We start from the raw sequence: 22104 nt of genomic DNA, 5'->3' as shown, positions 1-22104 counted from the left end.
GCAAAGGCGATGCGATACTCCTGAGATCCTGGGGAGGCTTTGCAGCAGCCCTACTTCACGCAGCAGAGGTGGATGCGCCGGCTCCGATCTGTAAGGGGAGGATGCGATGACTTTGGCCTTCGTTGCGTAGGTTTCTTAGGGGGAAGCTTCACGCACAGGTTCGATGCGACACTCTTCGATGTGGTGCGATGCGTGGCGCAGCGTTGCCTTCCGGCGCCGCAACTCTCGATGCGCCACGGAACGGGACTCTGCGTCGACGCACGCAGCGACTGGAGACTTTCACGCACCGGCAGTGGTGCGGTTCACAAACTGGTTCTGCGACGACCCTCGCAATGCCAGGAATCTTCACGCTTCGGGACGATGCTCGACGCACTCGGCGATGCGGGGACCCTGCGTGTTGCGATGGTGCCGCGATGAAAGTTTCCTCGCACTCTCGTCTTGCGACACGCAATCGGATGATGCGTTGGGTACCAGTCACTCTTGTTCACGCTTCTGCTTCCCAGCTCCCAAACACAGCAAAACGACCTCCTGAGGCCCCAAGACTGAGCAAGCACTCCAAGGCAGGTCAGAACTCTCTCAGCAGAGTTCCAGGGGAGCTGGTGGTGAAGTCCTTTTGTTCCTGGGACTTCTTAACAGGGAGCCAGCTCTTCTCAGGCCCTTGGAGATCAGAATCAAAAGAAGGGGACACAGCAAAGTCCTTCCCCTCTCCTTGGCAGCAAAGCAAAACAGCAAGCAGGCAGTCTTCTCCTCTTCAGTCCTTTTCAGCTTTCTCCTTGGCAGAGGTTTCTTCTTAGTTCCAAAGTGATCTAAAGTTTAGGTGTCTGGGGTCATCTTCTTATACCCCTCCAAGCCTTTGTCTCTCTGTGTTTCAGTGGGGGGATTCCCCTGCTCAGGGTCGTTAGACGCTCAGCAGGAGGTGGAGCCTTCTTTGTGCCAGCAGGGGCAGAGTCCTCAGCCTGGCCAGCAGGGGGTGGAGCCAGCATTGTGTTTGGCAGGGACAGCCCTATTCAAACCCAGGGACTACTCCTCCCACCCATCTAAAGCAGATCTCCCTATTCACCCTGCTGCTGACTCATCCAGGCTCCTGGAGCCACCTAGCCCATCACATGACACCAGTCAGCCAACCAGCACACAGGCACACAGGAAGGTTAAACAGGAGAACAGCTACTTTCTAAAAAGTGCTATTCCCACACAGTGAATTTAAAAACCATCTTGCTAAAAAGATGTATAATTAAATTCTGAACACAGAGATACCAAACTTGGATTTTCTCTCTTGCCCTTATGGGAAGATAGGCATGTAAACAGCCTTCCCCATTCTATCCTATGGGCAAGATAGCCTCTCAGCAGTGAAAAACGAAAATGGCTGTAATTCACTACCAGGGCATGTTACACACCTCAGTACATGCCCTACCTTTCAGATACACTGCACCCAGCCCAGGGGGGTACCTAGGGCCACCATAGGGATGCCTGACATGTACAGAAAGGGAAGGAAAAGGCCTGGTCAGTGGGTGCACTGGCCAGGTCGACATGGCAGTCCTGGACTGCACATAGGCACTGCAAGCAGGCCTAAGACATCATTTTAGCACTACTCCTGTGGGTGGCACAATCAGTGCTGCAGCCCACTAGTAGCATTTGAATCACCAGCCCTGGCACACGCAGTGCACTTTACTAGGGGCTAACAGGTGAGACAAATATACCAATCATGGATAACCAATCAATATAACAATTTATACAGAGAGCATATGCACTTTAGCACTGATCAGCAGTGGTAAAGTGCTCAGAGTCCTATTGCCAACAACCACAGGTCAGAGAAAATAAAGGAGGAAGAAGCAAAAAGTTTGGGGATAACCCTGCAAAAAGGGCCGTTTCCAACATCCGTGCACTGCAATGTAGTCCACTTCAGTGCCAGGACTGTTAGGCAAATCTCTGTATTCTTTTAATTTATTTATGTTAAGTGTTAATGTTCTTTTTTTGGCAACCATATGCATACAGCCATCGATGGCAATATTTCCTTGTCTTTAAAAGTTTAATTGCTATTACAAGTTTGTAAAAATAACCAATTAAATAAATCAAATATGCAGGTTTGCTAGTGCCTGCACTTCAATCCCTGGCGGCACAGCACCCAGGATACTGTGTTGCATAGCTAAACACTTATAATGTCCAAAAGGCGAGACCTATTGGCTGTGCCAATGCTTGTTTATATAGTACGTGTCCACCAATTAATTGTCCCCTTAGCGCTATCACTCTCAGATATACGTGTCTGTGGTTGGGAGTTTACCCACGGAGGCTCATTCACAGGGCTGTCTGTGGACACTCAATGCCTGCTATAGTGAGGATGGTGTTATGCTGGATGCTACGGTTTCCCTGCAGTTGCTCTCGGAAAATGGTGGTCTCTGTTTGGTGTATTGCAGTGGGGCTGGAAATCATTTGGCCCTCCTCCTAAACCGTGTCAGGTGTGTAAGTAGTGCATCTGCCTAGCATCTTGGCAGCAATTTTGCATTAAGGGGTACAACTGGCTGTTAGAGGAATGTTTTCTGACTGGGTGTGGGGCTGGCTGGATTACACAGTGCTTACATTGATTCTGTGATGCGACCTTTTCTATTTAGACACAACAGTGACCTGACCCAACGTCATGCAAAGCAATTTCGGCTAGTCCTAGGTTTCGACCGAGGGCACTACGCCTCGTCTCCCCGACACTAACTCCTCATCAGAGAAATTATTCTGAATACAAATTACGAATGCTGGACATGTTGTCCCGTCCCTGACCCGAGCGTGAAATGTCCTTCGAGCTGCTTTCACAACTGCCATTAGCCATGCATATTGTGTACTTGTCTAGGTGTAAGGCGCTCCTGCTCCTCTTACATCACACTGGGCAACGCCCTGGGTGAAGTAACCAGGATCTATTTTTGATCCCAGCAGTTCCTCTCCAGAACGTAGGTAAAGATGGCAGTGCCACCACCCTCGAAGGGATGGCACCAATGCCAGCATCTGTTCATTTTTAGGTCTCGCCTGAAAGAGCACGTGCTCTGTCGCTTGGAGGACATTTTATTAGCTTAAAGGGGGTTTAGAGCCCACCCATAGTTCTACTATTGGATATGTCACTGTTTTAAGCCATGTTTACAGCAGGGCGACTGCTGTGCAGCATGGTGGAGCAAACATTTCATAAATGTGTTATCATGAAGCATGCGTAGACCGTGCATTAGCACTTCTTTTTTTACTTTCAGCCATGCTGCGGTATATCATGTCGAAAAAACATTGACAAAGCCAATGGATCTTGCATAGGCGATAGCTATTTATACATGCCATGCCATGCTAAAGCCTCTGGACTGTTGTCAATACAGGTAACAGACGGAGTGTTGCTTCGAGTCCTGAGCTGTCTTCAGGTCTGTACATCTCCTGGCGCTCACACGGAGCACAAGGACATTGAGGACACGCCCTTCGAGACACAAACACTGACCCTGACAGGGCCACCTGGACACTGGCATATGGCCACCTGTTCGTGACACTCCTCCGAAGCTCTCCGAGCCAAGACGCAAACACCACCCAACAATAATGATAATAAGACCTAGAGTAGAATCCAGTTCTAGGGGCCACTTCTGCCGCATTGTCTCCAGCTCTGGAGGCTGCATGTGGACCATGAAATCCAGACCTGGAGGCCACGCCCCGAGGCATCGTGTCCAGGCTGGAAAGTGTATCTGCGGAACGAAAAAACAGACTCCACACAGTCCAGAGACAGGCGACAAAATGATCGTATCAGAAGAGGTCCGGGAAAGTGACCGGAGGAAAGGGAGACACGATAAACACTCAGATTCCCTAAGTAACACACCAGAAGAAGATTGTGCAACCGGAGGCTCGGGAGTGACAAAATAGACATCTTTATAAGAGCCTTTGTCACTTAGGGGAGCGGCCTCCCTGCAGAAGTGATGAGGAGAGATCAGGCAAAGCGCACCGGTGCTCGGTGGCTGGACCTGTGAAAGGCAATTTTGCACTAACGTTTCTACTACCGAACAATGAAAAGCAAACAGCACTTGTGTGAATGTATTTACCAGAGCAAATAAATTACCAGTCAGTTGGGAACACTTCTGGTTCAAAAGTGATATGCAATTGTTCAGCAGCAATGCAAAGTTGCCCATCATTAAGACAGCGCACGCGGTCACTAAGGTACAAATGAAAAGCATTTACATCAGCGAAGAGGTCCTGAAAGCGGAGGAGTAAAGCTGGAGCCCAGTTAGATTAGTGGGCGAGGAAGGCAGGGAATTGGCAGCCTGGCTTGACAGAGCAGGGCATAGGCAGTCCCAAAGAACCCAGCAACCCATACCAACAGACACACTGCATGCCTCTGTGCCAGGGCCCTTGGGGGCACACAGGGCACCCCCATCCATGCCACAGTGAGCGGGTCTGCCCAGATCCCACACTCCTGTAACGGGTGGTATGCACACTGCGTGGCTGAGTAGGCAGCTTGCGACCTGCACAGGCAGCAGGGCCGTGCTGCCGGTGAAGACACCAGAGGAGACAGCCATCAGAGGCACACCGGTCCACACACCAGGGAGAGTTTCTGAAAGTTCGGTAGGGCTGGAGCACAGTCTGTCACATTTTAGGCTCACCTCTGAAAGAAACGTTCGTTTTTTTTGCAGCGCAGAAGCAAACGAGGGGCTAGCGCCAGTCTTCAAGCACCGGCCAGACTACTGCGAGGCCAGCCATGCCAGGCCTGGCCTACCGCTGAAAGGCCAGCAGGACTGAGGCAGACTCGCTTACCTCAAGCTTCATTTATAAAAACGGTTAGTATAAGATAAATTCAGCATGCCAGACTCGCACCTGACAGGACAGTAGGCCTAAAGTCGGGTGGGTGAAAGGCAAAAAGACAGGGTTGTTCCTGGGCACTGAAATACGAGGGTGTTTCTTACAATATGATAAAGAAATAATGAAATAAAGAAGGAAGGCGACTGGGAAGTATGGTTAAGAAATTATGAGTGAAATGAGGAAGGAAAAAAGGACAGACTGGGTGAATGTTGACAAATAAACGGAAGCGAGGAAGGTAGTGAAGCTTGGAGGGGTGTAGGGAAGAAGGAAGAAAAGCATGACCAGGAAGGTGAAAAGTAGGGTAGGTGGAAATGTATGTTGGGAAAAGAACGAAAATGAACGAGAAGGAAGCAATATACAAGAGAAGAAAGGTACAAAGGGGAGAGGGAAGGAAAGAAGGGAAGCGAACACAAGGGGAGAAAAGAAAGAAACAAAGATGAATGAAGAACTGGCGCTTGTAAGAAAAATTGAGAAAGAAACAGTTTAAAAGTGTAAATGTAGGAACAGAGAGGAGGTTAGTGGAGGAGTGAGAAACGACAAGAGAAGGAGAAGCATGAACTGTGGCTGCAGTGTGAAACGAATACAAAAATAAAAAGTGGAGTAGGTGCGGGGCGCGGCCGGATTACAGGTAACGACGATTCGCATTCCCGGAGGATTTAAGGAGAGCACCAAGGTGTGCGTCCGCTAGGGTCCTCTGTGCCCTTCAAAGCGAAGCCCGCTCCTTCATTGAACCGCCCCTCCCTTCGCTAAATGTTAGTCTCCCCAGCCCATCCGTCTTCGAGAGCCCTCTACATTTTAGGTTCTTCACCAAAACACGCACTTACAGCACGGAGCACGTTTGTGGTATCCTCGTAAACTGTGGCCTTCATTTAATGGCGCTGCAAGAAGCCACAACCGAAACAGCACGAGTCCCGTAAAAAGATACTACACACCAAGTGTTTTCACCATTAAAGGGACAGGATCCTAGCATTAGAGAGGTTACTATTTAGGACAAACAGGAGCCATTTATACTTTTGAGCCTAGAGTGTTCAAAGTATCTGAACTGTGTGCCAAAGCAAGTCCTAAATAAAATAGGAAATGGGTAGACTAAACAAGTTAGGCAGTATGCAAGTGACATCATGGCACGTGACATCACCTTGAATGACATTAAGGCGGGTGACTTCGTACATCGAATTACAGTGGCATCACAACTCATGAACTCACAGGAAGTGACATCATAAAAAGTGACATCAGATCTTAAGACCTCACAGATGTTTAGCAGGTCTATCATGAGTACATTTGAGCGCATTACAATATTTAACAAATTTGATTTTGCGTTGGGGTTGTGCCAAAAATGTTACGCAACCCAGACCCAAAATCTGGGCCTCAATTCATACATTTATTTTTTTCAATCCTGCCACAAAAAACTGGCAACAAGGAAAAACATGGCAGTAAATCTGTTCTGATTAATTGATTGCAAACTCTGCATTTTAAAATATCTTATGGGGTTAAGGCAGATGCAGCAGAGATCTTTGTGTGCCCAGTAAATCTCAGGGAATAATAATAATGGTAAAATAACTCTGGAGGTTAACACCTTTACAGGAGAGATCTGTCACTGTATTTTGTCAAGTCCCCATTTTGAATCAAAGCAGCATAGGAGGTTATTATGTCTCTCGCAAAGCACTTCATGTAACACATAGATGACACATTTTATTTTATGTAAACAGTTAAGTGGGTTGTGCATTTAACAAAGACATCCTTTTGTTACTTGCAGTTCATAAATTGTAATCCTTCTAATGTTGCACAGTGAGCTATGAAGGACATGTGGCTCCTACACTTTATAACCTTCACTGTCTTATGTAACACACCGGACGCACTGATTTACAGACATATGGTTTATTATCAATGAATAATGTGTACGTGTGATGTAAAGTGCTCTGACACCCTGCATTGGGATGAGTAGTGCTCCCATTGTGCTATAAAACAAATAAAACAAAATAGTGGTATTAAAATTATTTGTTTAAATACTGGAACAGATTAACACATCTGACAATCTTACAGTGTATGCATATCTCTTATATACAAGGACTGAACAAAGTCAAAAATATGCCTCTCTTAAGTACCTGTGTGTGAAGTGATAAGCGGTGTGCCTTTGTTTCCCCTCGATTGCGTTTAGGTGTGAGGCTGTTGATAGCTCCCAGCCAGGATACTCCAACAAAAGGTCTGATGGCCGCTTAACTTCCGTCCTGGTTATGGTCTCAGCTGGAATCTGAGAAGCCCTCTCCCTGCCTGCATGCTGCTGCGGAAGCAGACAATGTTCAGGCTCTGCTGAATGTTTGAAAATTACACCAGGGCAAGTTTAGTATATTTCTGTGGGGCCCAACCTAATAGCAGGGTAGACGGCGTCCATCCTGCGAAAAGAGTAGGTAGACATCATCTATACCCACGTGTACCCTCAACCTATGACCTGGATAGTGATGTCATCAATTACAGGGCAACCATAAAAGCAAAAATGTCCAGGGAGCTAAGAGAACCCCACTCATTTTAGGACATGTCTTGCTTGCTTCCCTCGTTCCTACTTGAGCTCAGCAGCTAGGTGGCTTAGCCTGACCCATCTCAACTGGGTTGCAGTTATAGCATTGTAGCATTTATACTCAACTTGAGTTTTATTCCCAAAACTGTAAAGTTGTGAATTGGCATCTGACAATTTTAAATTGAAAAAGGCACAGATGTACAAAAAGTACAACTTAGCCTATAGCGGGTAATATTTCCTACCTTTAGACTAAGGATCTGATTTAGAGTTTGGCAAATGTCCCGTCCACCAGATTGTATTTAGAGTCGGAGAGCCACCAGGTTTCTAACTCGGACTTTGGGCAGTCAGTCAAATTGTGTAGACCCTCCAGCCTAAGATGTTCCAGTGTACTTTTTTCCTGTTCAGGACTGCCAGGAAAGGCTTGCCGCTCCAAATCACAAACAAGAAATGACCCCCACATGCTGGAAGAAAACTCCCAGCATGTCAGGGACATTTGTTTTTCAGTATAAAAGTCCCACTTTGGGATTTTGTTTTTGGAAAAACACAAAGCTTTGCTGAGCAGGTTCATTAAACATTGTGCACTCTTAGCAGAGATGTCAGTACATTCATGTGATGGTCCATTTACTATTCTCTGAGTGAAGGTCTAAGTACCAAAGTAGAACACCATTGCCAGGAAAACCCTTAAACCAGTCCTATGGACGTCTTCTGAGCAGCAGGAGACATTATTGTCTTTAGTCTTGTTTCCTTCTATTCAGTCTGACTCTAACTTCTGCCTCTAATTTTACTTTCTACAGTCCCAGTTAAGGTTTACATTTACCAAAGAATTGTGGTTGCTTACTAAAGGGCACAGTGGAGTCACTTGAGACATTTCAAACATAATACAAGGGCTGTACCGGTTGTTGTATGACCCTTCCCCAAGATGCATGCCTTATCAGAGTACATCAATGACTGCTGTGTTTCATCAATTCATTTGTTTCATAGTTGCCACGTAGCACCATGGAGGTGAGCAGGTGGGCGTACAAGATCAATAGGAGTAGCCAGGAGTCCAACTGGATGCAAGGTATGGACAACTATCTGGTGCTCCTATAATATGTAAGAATTGCAAGTGTATGCTGTGGAATGTTTTGTGCACTGTTGATGTCTGCTATTTGATAGCCAGGGGTATTTTTTATGATATGTAGATTCTAAGTGGCTCATTGCAAATCAAAGGGGCGAACATTCGGGCCATGTAAGTGTTGTATAAAACTCTCAAATACATAAACACTGCACATTCCCATTCTGCAAACATCGGAACTGGAGAAAACATGATCTATTAGCGTCATTTCATCCATTTATAGATCTACAACTTGGACTAGTGTGGCAATTGAACACCCGCTAACTATCGTGCTCTGCGTAAAAATTGCAGATGTTGTATTAATGCTCCAAATTTGTGCAATACTAGAATAAGCCCCTATGTAGCTAAAGTATTGTTAAAGTGGCGTCAATGTACATTATGTTACAGACCTTATGGGTGTTTATGAAATGTGGTACGACAGAAGTGTTGCCAAAAGCAAAAACAATATATGCTATGTTTTAGATATTGTCAGCGATCATTTTCTAGGCACTGCATGGTATTAACATTATCGGCATTGGCAACGTATGCTATGTAATTGTATTATAAAGGTGTGAAGTCCTAGGCATTGTCCATGCATGTTCTTAATGTTACAAGCATTGTTAATGTTACAGTTATGCTCCATGTGTACTGTGCCATAGTTGTTGTATATGTACAACATTTAATATTTTATGTTTTAAAGACCTATGCAATGTTAAATGCATTGGTGTTATGTTATATTGTTTTCATCATTACTGTATATTTGTAATGAGTCTTTATTGCAATCAGTACAACACATTTATGCATAACACAAATATTCCATAAATAAGTTCATGAAAATATAACTAGTGTATGTTATTTGATATTAAAGGCATTGATGGTGTATGTTCTTACAAACATTGCTGTCATATGTCATGAAACAGGCATCACTGATATTTGCCCTTTATTTTCATAGTTGTTGTTAATGTAGATTTGTAATAAGTATTGGCAATGCAAGTTGTTAGTGTTAATGCACAATGTCAATTCTAATGTACTTAATGTATTACTTTACACATTGCCAATAAACGTTATGTAATTGACAACATTGATTCGCCATCCATATTATTCTAGTCTCAGAATTATTCGTTTTTGTTATGTTTCTTTTTAAATCAGTTTTTTTTTTCATTTTCATCTAACACTTCAGTATCATAAACTGTACGATAGTCTTGCACATGCCAGTTAAATGCAACATGAACATGCATATGAAGTTACGAGTTCCAATTTATTGCAGGAGCTCAATACAGATAATCATCGAAAGGCTTGGCACATCATCACAGATTTAACAATCTTATGTAACAATTAATAACAAATGAAAAACAAACCTATAACTGTTTGTGATTCCGAAGTACTACATAATTATGTATAGTGCTTAAGGCTCTCTTAGCTGTTAGTGAGATGGAAGATAGACAAGGGTGGAGACAAGTGCCCATGAACAGTGTCTCTCTACACCTAGTTATAATTGGTTCGTCATGTCAGGAGGCTTAAAGTTCAATAGGATTTCATCCCATAGGTGCCCAAGCGGTTTACCGCTTGGCCCTCTTCACTCCTCCGCATGAAATGCAAGGCTTTCGGATTTGGCTCACCTGCAGAGAAGACGTCATCAGTTATTTTTCGGAGGGGGCATTCTGGCCTTCCAGTGCATGCAGTGAAACTCACTGGCTTTTTGCACACCTCTTTCCTGTGCAAGAAACTTAACTAACAAATAAAATAATTGTAGCAAAATACCTTATAGTCAGATGAGAATCCATCATCCAGTTTATGTTAATGTTTCAGATCCAAGGCTTGTTTTGTATATTATCTTATGTTAAGCCGATCTTCAAAATATGTTAATAACAATTTTTGATGCATGTTATGCTACAGTTATAAAGGTATGTTATTTATGTCAGAGAAATTATGTGTAATTATTATCACCCACTGTATGGGCATGCCATGTAATTAGCAATGTGCTGATGTGATATTAATGTTACAGGTACTACTAATGTGAGCTATGCTACAGATATTGTTCACATATGGTATACTGCAACACATGCACTGCAGATGTTCTGTCAGCATGTCATCTTATGCTATTGGCATGTTTGTTTGAATGTTATCTCACCATAGAGATAGATTTATTGTCATAGCTGTACAAACTGAGACATAAATAATGGCTACACGATATAAAGGTGGATCTCTATCTCTCTCTGGTCCCAGGACCCAGGTCCACCTGTAGGCCTCTCTATTCCTGGTGTGGTCTATCCCATGAGTCTACCATTATTATCTTCCCCTGAAGAGGTATTTCCTCTGTTTGTCTGTCTCCCCCTCTTATCTCTCTGTTTACAGGTCCACCTGTAGTCTTCTCAGCCCCAGAGGCGGCCTATCCTCTAGGTCTACCAATATTTTATATCTGCCCTTGAAGATGTGTTTCCTTTGTCTCTCTCTCCTTGGTCCCTGGTCCAACTATAGATTCATATGCCCCAGAGGCAGTCTATCCCTTCGATTTCCCATTATTATCTTCCCCTGAAAAGGTATATACTGTGTCTCCTTCTCTGGTCCCAGGTCTACCTGTTGCTTCCTCTGCTCGACTACTAATACTTTATTATTTGCCCCTGAAGATGTATATCCTCTGTGTCCCACTCCATGGCCCCTCATTCACCTGTAGCTTCATCTGCCAACAAATGCTCTATATTCTAGGTCCTCCATTATTATCTTCCCCTGAAGAGGTGTATCCTATGCCTCTCTTCTGGTCCCTGGGCCACATGTAGCTTCCTCCAACCCAAAGGTGGTCCATTCTCTAAGCCTACAAATACTATATTATCTTTCTTTGAATGCATATCCTGTCTGCCTGTCTCTCTCACTAGTCCCACGTCTACCCAATTTGATCTATCCCCTAGGTCTACCGTTGTTATCTGCCCCATAAAGGATATATCCTCTATCGCTCTCCCTAGTCCACGTGTAGCTTCCTCTGCCTCCGAGGCGGTCTGTCCTCTAGGTCTCCCAATATTTTATTACCTGCCCTTGAAGATGTGTATCCATCTCTTTCTGGTCACAGGTCTACCTGTAATATCCTGTCCCTGAAGAAGTTTGCCTTCTGTCTGTCTCTCTCTCTCTGATGGTACAATTCATATCCTTCTCAGAAGTTCAGTCAGTTTTCTCACTATTCTTTGGACTCAGTCTCATAGGCAGCCCCTGAACCTTAGCGGGGCCCCAGATAGCCCGGGCACCATTTGCTTTGCACCTTTTACCTGCTTTGTTTTCTGGCTGCCTTTCATCTTTGACCCTGTCTAAGGTGATTGACCATTGGGGCAGGCGAGGATGGGCTCCAGCTTTAAGAACCCCAGCGGGCCCCGCTCCACAGACCTGACGCCTCAATAGAAGAGTTTCTATTCTGCTAGCACCAAAGACCAGAAAAATAGAGGACGTTTCATCTTTCACATGAAAACTTAATAACTCTTGAACTAGGGGGACAGGGGCCAGATCATCTTCCCTGGCCCCATTCAACCCGAGGGGAGCTGCACAAAAAGAGATGAGTAAAAAACACTTTTATATGTTGCGAGGAGGAGGGGAAAACGCACACTTCGCCCTTTTGATGTTAACTTTTTGTGAACTCTTGTTTTTGCAAGAAAGAAAGGGGCAAAATTGCTTGTAAAGTGTATCGAATAACATGGCATCTCTCCTCATAAGCGAACCTTTAAGTAATGTAATCTGTGCATAACACACTTCTAGGGTTACCTGTACATTAGAGTGTAAAACCGTTTTTATTCCTTTTCGCTTTCACGGAGGGTGGGGTGAAATGAGGGCCTGTGGTGTACCTGAGCAAGGGGATAAACGTTTTTTTTCTTTCACAGAAGCAGAGCGAGACAAGGGCTATCAATCACAGGCAGATCAGAGGAAGGCATTCCAGTCCTGAAAGACAACTTGTCGAGAGTGGGGAAAATGTCTTCTAATGGCGCACGGAAAATGCCTGTTTGTTTTCCAGTAACCCAAGTACTTTATTTGCACAGGGCCAGGCAGACTGCGTATCACCTGTGGCGAATTTTGAGCTGGTCATGTGCAACCGGAATGCTCCACTCCCCTTTCTTCTTTATCTCTCTGTCATCCTCTGGTTGCTACATGTTTGTTTTTAATCACCTCTGTCAAACTCTATCTTCACTTCCTTATAAATGCCATGCTTCTCTTTGCATTTCCTGTCCTACTGTCGTCCCTTTACGTTTTTCACACATCTCTGTGTGTCGCTTTCCTCTCTGTTTTTGTTTTCCGAAATGTATTTTTGTTTTTAATCATGCCCTCCTATTTGATCCCCGTCTGTGTTGGGGTTTCACCTTTCTTGCTGCTTCTCTTTTCTCGTTCATACTTTCCTTTTCTTCTTTTACTCTTTTTCCGTCCTTCTTGCTTCTCTCCCTTTTCTATTTCATTTATGTTTGTTTCTCATCCCTTCTTCCTTTCCCTGTCTTTTTAAATCTTACCTGTCTTTTTTTTAGCTCCCCAGTTCTTTCATTCATATTTCCTTTTATGGCTTGTCTTCATTTATTTATTTCTCTTTTCTACTCTATACTTACATTATTTTTGTTGTACTTTTACTGTTTTCCCAAATCCCTCACATTTCCTCAGCTGGTGCTTTTTGGCTTTGTAAAGCTTCCTTCTCTGTATATTTGTGATTTTCTCCTTCCTTCCTGTCCTCTTTGTTTACTTTCTTTCTCTTTCTCAACGTGTCTTCCTTTTCTTCCTGTATGCCTCTGTTCGTTCCTCCTTCATCTCATCCGTCTTTCATTTTTCTTTTCTTCAACACTTCAAACATCCTTTTTTCTGTTGATACCTCTCTTACTTTCATGCTATTTTATGTTTCCATTCATTATTCCTCGTTTCTTTATGTCGTTTTGTGGTCATGTTGTTGTTTGTGGAACAGAAAAAAACCGAGTCCAGATCCCAGCAACACCTTGACCACACCTTGTGAGCCTGCGTCCTGGCCAAGATACCTCATCTCTCTGTTTCCTGGTTCCCTTCCCCGACCCAAACTGTGAGTGGTTAGAACATGTTCAACTCAGCCCAAAGCACTTGATTTGAAATTTAAGTCAACCTTCATTCTTTCTTTTCTGTCCTCACTTTAGTGGCTATTTTTTCTTTCTGTTGCTGACTTCTTATTCTCTGACTTAATTTGTATTTCATTTTCTATGCTTCATGACCTCCTCTATGCTTCGTGACCTCCATCATTCTCTTTATTTGGCACACTTGGTTTGTGTAATTGTTCTTTTTTATGTTTAATTATTACCCTTCTCAGCTCCTTTGTTTCATTCTTTTTTCTGTCAGTTCTTCTTCTATCGTCCCAAATTTACTTTTGCTCTCTTTCTTTGTGACATCTTTTTTCCACCCCTCTCCTTTTTTATTTATTCTCTCTTCGAATAACTCTTTTCTTTCCTATAGTTCCTGTTTTCATTTCTTCTTTGGTTCAAGTATTATTTCCAATTTTCTTCTTTTACTTTACTTCTAGACCTTCCTTACAGTGTTAATCATTTGAAGTTATCCATTTACTCTCCTGACTTGTGTTTTATTCTTTACCTCTGTTTTTCCTTATTAACTTACCACTTTATTTCTCTTATTCCTTTCTCACTTTTCCTTTTGTCTTTATTTCTAACTTCCCTGCTATGCTTCTTTTGATCTTCAGCTTTATTTCTATTTATCTGTTCTTGATTCCTTTCTTTTACATGTTCTTTCCCTTTCCTGGTCTTCCCCTTTCTTCCAAACGCTTTTTTAAATTAATCTTTATGGCAACTTCTGCCTTCCATTGTACCTTTACTCCACCTTATAATGCTTCATTTAATCCCCTTCCGACCTTTTGCCTTCCTCTTTCCGGTTTAAATTTACTGCAATGCTATTTCTTCCTTCCCTCATCCTTTCGTCCACCCCTTTCCTTTCATCCTCTCTCCTTTTCTTCATTTCTTCCCTTTCTTTCATCTTCTCCCCATTACTTAGCTTTTCTCCTGATATTCTCTTCGCTCAGAGCCTGCCCCTCCTCGAAGTCAGTTTTCCTGCTGTTGGTTACTGAATCCTTTCACCTCCTGTAACCTCTCCATGTACCCCAATTTTGTTATTACAGAACCCAGCTCGGCTTCCCGCAGAAAAGGGTTGTGGCTTCTTGTTGTCATACCCGAGACCCGGCCTTTGTGAGCGCATAAAAGGTCGTCGGCGCTCCGATTACACAGTAAAATGTCTAATTACGTTAATGTTCGTCCCCACGCGATGAACTCTCGTCAAATGGCCGATGCCTTATTGATGAAGGAGCTTCAGTTTCAAGGGCCGGCGGCGGCAGGTGTGTGATACAGTACGTGTAGCGCCAAGAAGCAGTTTAGCTACCAATGCATGCTAAACAAACGTGCATAGTGATCGAAAATATGAGTGGATTGGGCAAATAAATGCTAGGAGATTGGGCTCACGAAAAGGCTGTGTTAGGAGCCTCAGGAGCACTGAGATATTGTAGGAATTTTGGGAACATGGATAGAAAGTTGGGTAGCTTGGAGTGCATGGAAAGACTGTGAGGATCTTGGCCGGACAGACAATGTGAGAGACTGTGGCACATGGACACAACATGTGAAGTGTGTCATCCATGGAGAGCCTGTGAGAAGCTTGGAAACAAGAACTGACTGTGAGAGCAGCTTGGGGTACACAGATAACACCCATATAGCCCACTTCCACCTAAGCATCTCTAGTTTGTTTGGGAAACTTGGACATATAGACAATATATGGAGCTCGGGTACATGGACTATCTGTGACGATGTTGGTCAACAGACAAGAGTATAAGGGGAGCTTTGATCCGCAATATGAAGTGATTGGGCTCACAGACAAGACTTTAAAAAGCTTTGGGCATCTGGGGCCACTGTGTGAGAAGCTTGGGGCACACAGACAGTCTGACATGCTTGCTTTGCATGGACAGTTTACTTGAGGAGCTTCGGTGTACATGGCAGGATCTGAGGAAAGTTTTGAGGCACGCATTTTGAGAAGATTGGTGCACGTGGCCACACCTCTGGTATATGGACAGACAGTGCGAGGAGAGTGGGCAATAGACATGCTGCATGATGAGTTCCAACACATGGCAACTAGAGCTTGGAGCACCTGTAAAGACTGTTGGTGAACCATGGGGCACATAGACAGGCGGCATGAGAAGCATGGGGCACACAGAGTTAGGTTAGCTTTGTGAATATGGGCTGATTGTGGGAGGATCTTGGCAATTCTGGGAAGCATGGTGTACATTGGCCGGTCGAATACAATATAATCCTGTTTGAAGAGCTCGGGCAACATGTAGTATGTGAGGATTTTGGGGCACATAAGCTGTGGAGCTTCAGTCACATGGACAGTGGATGCAGCTCGGGTGTGCACCCAGAATATTGACTCCAGAATATCGATAGGACACCATATCGAGGACAAAATATATATAAAAAAGAATATTGACAGATACGTGTAGAATTTGTATACCTAACTTCCCATATATGTACCTATTGGTACATACATCTTCATGGTATGTAGTTGTGGAGTTAGGAATAGAAAACCATCTATCTATACTTCCCTGTATGCACTTACCTTTCAATATTTTGTCCCTCAATATTTTTCTGTCACAATATTCTGGGAGTTGATAGTCAATAATACAATCACAGCTCGGGGCTCATTGATAGCTCAGAGCTTGAAGCTCTGGGACTGGCAGGTAGTGTTAGAAGATGGTCCGATAGACAGACTGTGAAGAGCTCGGAGCTCCTGAACTGGCAGGCAGTGGAAGGAGCCTGGGCAGATGGACAGACTGTGAAGAGCTCGGAGCTCATGAACCCGCAGGCAGTATTAAGAGCTTGGACAGATAGACAGACTGTGAAGAGTTTAAGACGCTTGCACTGTCAATGTGAATATTTAGATTCCAGCTACCATCTACATGGGCTGGTGCCGAGATCATACCAATCCACAAAAAGGGTTCTCCCCTTGATCCGGCAAACTATAGGCCTATTAGCCTAATTGATGTTGCCCAGAAGATTTTCGCACGCATTCTTCTAGCGAGACTCCAAACCTGGATGGAGGATTTTAATATCTTGACCCCTCTCCAGGTGGGCTTTAGAGCCAAAATGTCGACTGTGGACCAACTGTTTAGGTTGCAAATGATCCACTGGAAAACCATTATTCTTGAAGGGGGCAGCCTTTATCTCACGTTTGTTGATCTAAAGTCTGCCTTCGATATGGTGGATCGTAGCCAGCTCTGGGAACTGTTGAGAGGGATGGGAGTACCCCTCTATCTATGTGATTTATTAGAGCGACTCCACAAAGACACCTTTGCTAGAGTTAGGTTTGGACTCAACGGAGAACTCACGCATCCGTTTCGAGTGGAAAAGGGTGTTAGACAGGGGTGTGTCCTAGCCCCAACCCTTTTTGCTCTCTTTTTAAATGGATTGGTAGAAGACATTCTGGCCCTAAGAGATATAGACGCTCCTAAGTTGGCAGGCAGGAAAATTCCTGCTCCAATGTTCGCAGACGATACTCTGCTTTTATCCAGGACTTCAATGGGGATGGTTAGAGTCCTGGACGGTTTTGCGTCCTTTTGCAGGAAAAGGAATTTAGTCATTAACGTGAGTAAGACTAAATATATGGTCCTTCATGCAGACACCACCAACTGCCCTATTCCGAAACTGGATGGTTTGCCCCTAGAACGGGTGAATACATTTGACTACCTGGGCCTGACTCTAAATAATAAAATGACTTGGGGCCCCCAGATCTCAAAAATAAACTTAAAATATGAACAGATAACTGGGGGTATTACAAAGATGTATAAAAAAAGTCAACTAAAGTTAATCAGTCCTTTGGTGGAGATCTATAAAACCCAGGCTAGGGGGGTGGTAGTTTATGGTGCTGAACTATGGGGCCATACGTCATCCCAGATTTTATCTAAGTCAGAGAACTACTTTTTTAGACAACTATTTGCACTCCCAATGAGCACCCCTATGCAGCCGCTAAGGATGGATCTAGGCATCCAATCCATTGCGGACTTGGTAGCTTCCAGGCCAGTAATGTACTGGCTTCGATTATGGAGCACCCCTGAACTCGCAAACTTTCAGGAGGAACTCAAGTCTATCTTGCTGATCCCTAAGGCAGGTGCCATTCCTTGGCTAGCATTTGTTAAGAAATCCCTGAAGGAGATAGGGAGAGAAGACCTTTGGCTCACACCTGTGGACTCATGCTCCTCTCTTCCAAAACGAACATTGACAAAAGCTTTGGAGGAACGAAACCTGACTAAAATCCTACAATCTCCTAACATCGCTAATTTGACCACGGTATTCCTTGAGGCAAAAATTAGCTATAGCTTTGAGCCTGTAATAGATTTGATCCACCCGGTTATTGCAAAAAAATTATATCTACAATTTAGGCATGGTTCTCTTCCGCTCTTTTCGAGAACGAATAAGTGGGCTGGCTCAGTCTGGCAACCCTGTCCCGGGTGTGGAGCCTCAGAAGAATCCGAGGTTCATGCCATACTCTTTTGCTCAGCTTATAAAACACCCCACCGAAAATGGATAATTCAACTTGCAAAAAACATAGGCGTTAGGAATTACAGAGATTTGTTCAGGTTGCTGAAGCATGATACTTCTCCTTTATACGCCACAGTAACAGCCAAATATCTATTCTCTATGTGGCTAATCAGAAGACGCTTACTATCCCCCTAAGGCAATTCCTGTTTTACCCTTTTGCAATAATTGTTTTCCTAGTTTCTTTTTTCTTATGAATCTGTATTTATATTTTTATTCAGAATTGTGTATTATTTTTTTCAATTTGTGGATATTGCATTTTGTGTTTTAATGAACTTTTAGGGCTGATAGCCGAAATAAAGTTTTCTGACTGACTGACTGACTGACTGACTGATTCCAGCACTTTCAATCCACCACTGTCATAGAGAGAAAGACAATAATGTTTAAGCCAAGAGTAGACTACATGCCATATTCGTGTGGTTTTACATGGTACTGACATGAATTCAGAAAAAAGACTTCCGAGCACTCACCAGCAGGCAAGAGGGAGTTCATGCCACAGGGACAGGACTGGAATGTCCCTGAGAGAGGCTGGATGTCACATAGAAATCATTGTGGTATCTCGATGAGGCAACGATTGCCTGAGGAAGAGAATTGTTTCATGGTGAGAGAATGGAATGTCAGAGAGACAACTATGATGTCAATATAAGGCCAGGGCAATGAATGTGCTGTCATAGGAAGAGGACTAGAATGTCACTGTAAGGTTAGGATTGTGACATCATGAGAAGGATCCCTTCACAAAGAAAAAAAATGTCTCATGAGAGGATTGGAAAGGCAACGAAAGAACTATGCTGTCACTATAAAGTCAGGATTATGATATGATAGGGCACTGATTGTATCACGAAAAGATGGTGATATCAAATGGAAGATTATGATGTCACTATAGAGCTAGAATGATGGGATACAGTGGGCATACAACGTCACAGGAGGATTACAAAGCAATGAAATACAGATTAGAACATCAAGGAAAGGATTATAAAGTCACTATAAAGTACGAAGATGATGATATCACATGGAAGATTGCGATGTCACTCTAAGGCGAGATTAATGGAATAGGCGCAGACACAAACTGATAGGTAGAGGATTATATTGCCATGAGAAACGGTTTAGACTTATCAAGTAAAGAACTGTGATGTCACTATAAAGTCAGATTATGATATCATAAAGGTATGATTCTTATGTCACCAAAAGATGATGATATCATATGGACGACTGTGATGTCACTATAAAGTCAAGGCGATGGGATGAGGGGGTTATAATGGCTTTGGGCTAGGTTCGCGCTATATAAGTACAACCTACATAATTACATAAAATACATGCATAAAGTCATATATAAAGTCAGGATTAAGATGTTGTTGAGTGGTGATTGTTATATCACCAGATGATATAAAAATGAAGATTTAAATTTCATGTAAAGCCAGAATCATGTCATAGGTGAAGATACAATGTTGCAGGAAGAAGACTATAAAGCTGGGTTGAGCAATGCAGGTAGTAAATCTATACATAGATACATGAGGTACGAATTAGAACATCAAGGAATGAACTATGATGCCACTAATGTCAGGGTTATGATATCCTAGAGTATGGATACTTAAGTATGGCCTGGGGGCTGCATGCGCCCCCTTCCCCCTGGCCGTTACATACGGCCGCCTAGTCCACAGGAACATTGGGCTGCAGTTTACTGGACTCAGCACTAACAATACAATTATGTTAAATAGACAGGCAATCGTTTATTTCAAGGTTAATTGCTGGTAACGAAAGGGTGTAACTAGGGAGTCCTCTGCTTAACTTTACAAACGTCTTTAATTTTAAAGACATGTTGAAGCGAAAGTTTAAAATGATGACATTCTCTACAAAATTCAAAAAGTGTATTTAATTAACATGCAGAATCTTTTCACCTTTGTGCAACTGATTATATCAGTGTATTGCGAATAATTAATTTAAAGTGATAGTTTTCAAACATTAATTTAGAAGCATTAATTCTTCCCCCTACCCTGACAACAACGTAAATTGTGAACTAAAGAGGCAAGTCAGTTCTTATGTGCACTTTTTGGGTGGCCTGGGTTCCTATTATACATGAACAACATTACAGTTTATTCAAAGCACAAACACGGAGCATACCGTGAAATCATGTATTTCGATGTCCTTTTATATGTGATAATGAAGAAAAAGGAGGGAAAGTGAAATTAAACAATTGCCTAGGATTGTAACATTTCGAAAAGAGGGGAGGCTGGGATAAATCCCAGGTTTTCTGGTTTAACATTGTTCAATTGAGCCACTAGATGTACATCCTTCGCTTCGCCTACACCTACCTTACAGCCAGTCCCCTCTCCCCCCTCCCCACCCTCACACATCCTCGCCTGACCACCATCCCACTGGCATCAATGCGGCCCACTGGCACAGCACAGATCCAATTTTTTGGCCCTTGGCAACATTTTGTGAGTACCCATGTCCCAGAGTGTCATCATTGTAAAGCGCAGCTTGTGACGTCTATTACCGCGGAGAACCTTCCACAGATGCACAGAGTGGCGAAGCCACCAGCATGTAATCCCATTACAAATAATAATATGCCTTTTCTACTCACGCTCTCTCTTTTTGGGGGAGCATGGTTGAAGACACTGATCTCATGCGGGAAAAATGCAAAGCAGAGAGAGGAGCTGGGGAAAGCAGAAAGTGATAAACAGACAAGTCTGACACTTACCATCTGCCTGCGCAGAAAGGCTGCTCCGGGCTCCAGGGGGGCATGTGATCCTGGTGGAGGGTGCACGGCAGGTCAGACTGGAAAATGGAGAGCGCCCGGCTAACTGTGCCTGAAGTGTCCCCGGACACGAGCCTCGTGCCAGAAGCCAAGGCTGCCACTGAACGTGCGAGCTCTGGTGCTGCTGGTAGGGCAGGGTTACTGGCGCTGCAGGCACGGGGGCGGGTGATGCTTGTCCTGGTACAGGTGGTACTGGAGCTAACGCGGGTGTCCCTGATCGCAGTGTTGCTGCAGCTTATAATGGTACTGGAAGAACTAGTCGCGGCGGTGCTTCTGCTAGTACCAGCAGTGCTGCGGATGCTTGTGGGACCGGACCTACTCCTCCCCCTGACAGTGGTTCTGGTGCAGGTGATACTGCTGTTGTGGCAGTACTGGCCTTAAGGGTGTTATGTCCCACGTCGTTTTCTAGACCTCTTCTCGTGGGCCAGTTTCAGATGCACTCTCCGGGCTTTACCCCCCTTCTCTCAGGAAACCTTGGTGCCGAAGTTTGGGGACAAGAGCTGGGCTCCGAGGGTACTCATTCTAAACACACGGCCCCAGCGGGATCCCGGAGGAACGAGCGTTCCGGTGTGCTGCCAGGCTGAGGGCTCTGCTGGGGTGGAATGGGATCTCCCCACTACCCGAGCGGCTTCTTAACTCGCAGAGTTCGTTGCGTCCGAGCTCCCGACCGTTCCCTGGAGATGTTCTTGACCCCCTCTGTCTTGAAGCGGATCCTTTTCAGCCGACCGCTGGGGATGATTCTGCTTCCCCTCCTGCCCCTTGGATCTGCTCTCACTTGTCCCAGAAGTTCGCTTTCCTCAGCTGCAGCAGCTCTTGCTGTGGGCAGAGCTCAGCACGTCCTGGTGACGTGTCCAGGAACCACCCCCTTCCGTGTTTAATTTTACAATTCCACCCAGTGCAGAACACCTAGGGGGCCCAGGGAGGGAGGCAGAGAGCGTGTACTAGCCCATAATTCTAAACGCCTGCCCAGAAGTGCTGGCACGGTCCCAAAAAGTATAGGAGCCCCGCTGAGAACTGCAGATACGGCCCATTTAAAGTATACAAACTCCCCTGAACAGTGTTGCGACAGCTCCTATATTCGTGCACGAGTAATGCTGAAACCTGCTGGTGCTGTCTCTTTAGTCGCACAGCTGCAATTCAGAAGGGTGCTTTTGCTGTCACTTTCACAATAAGGACAGTCCTGCAAAATACTAGCGCATCCCTTTAACAGAACAGTACTGATACCGAGAGTGGCGCGCTCTGCATGGTGGTGCACGTACTGCTTTTATGTGTTGGTGGCGTAGTACTACACTCTCCGCAAAGCATATCAGCCTTACCTGACTTGCTGAGATGCACTGACATTGTCCCTTCAAATGTACATCTCGCGCCCACACACACACACTCT

At 44.4% G+C, this 22104-nt stretch overlaps 1 protein-coding gene across 1 annotated transcript in view; it reads right to left on the bottom strand.

Moving 5' to 3' along the window:
- The window catches only part of LOC146809431 (neurotrophin-4-like), a 128108-nt gene extending 106577 nt beyond the window's left edge, over positions 1-21531 (bottom strand). The window contains exon 1 of the mRNA XM_085616278.1: positions 20664-21531. The gene's annotated coding sequence lies outside the window, so the exon portion shown is untranslated. The remainder of the gene's footprint in view (positions 1-20663) is intronic.
- Positions 21532-22104: the final 573 nt, after the last annotated feature.

This window comes from Triturus cristatus, chromosome 7 (genome assembly GCF_964204655.1).
Source record: "Triturus cristatus chromosome 7, aTriCri1.1, whole genome shotgun sequence".
Classification (NCBI taxonomy): domain Eukaryota; kingdom Metazoa; phylum Chordata; class Amphibia; order Caudata; family Salamandridae; genus Triturus; species Triturus cristatus.
This window is presented reverse-complemented; position numbering and strand designations above follow the sequence as displayed.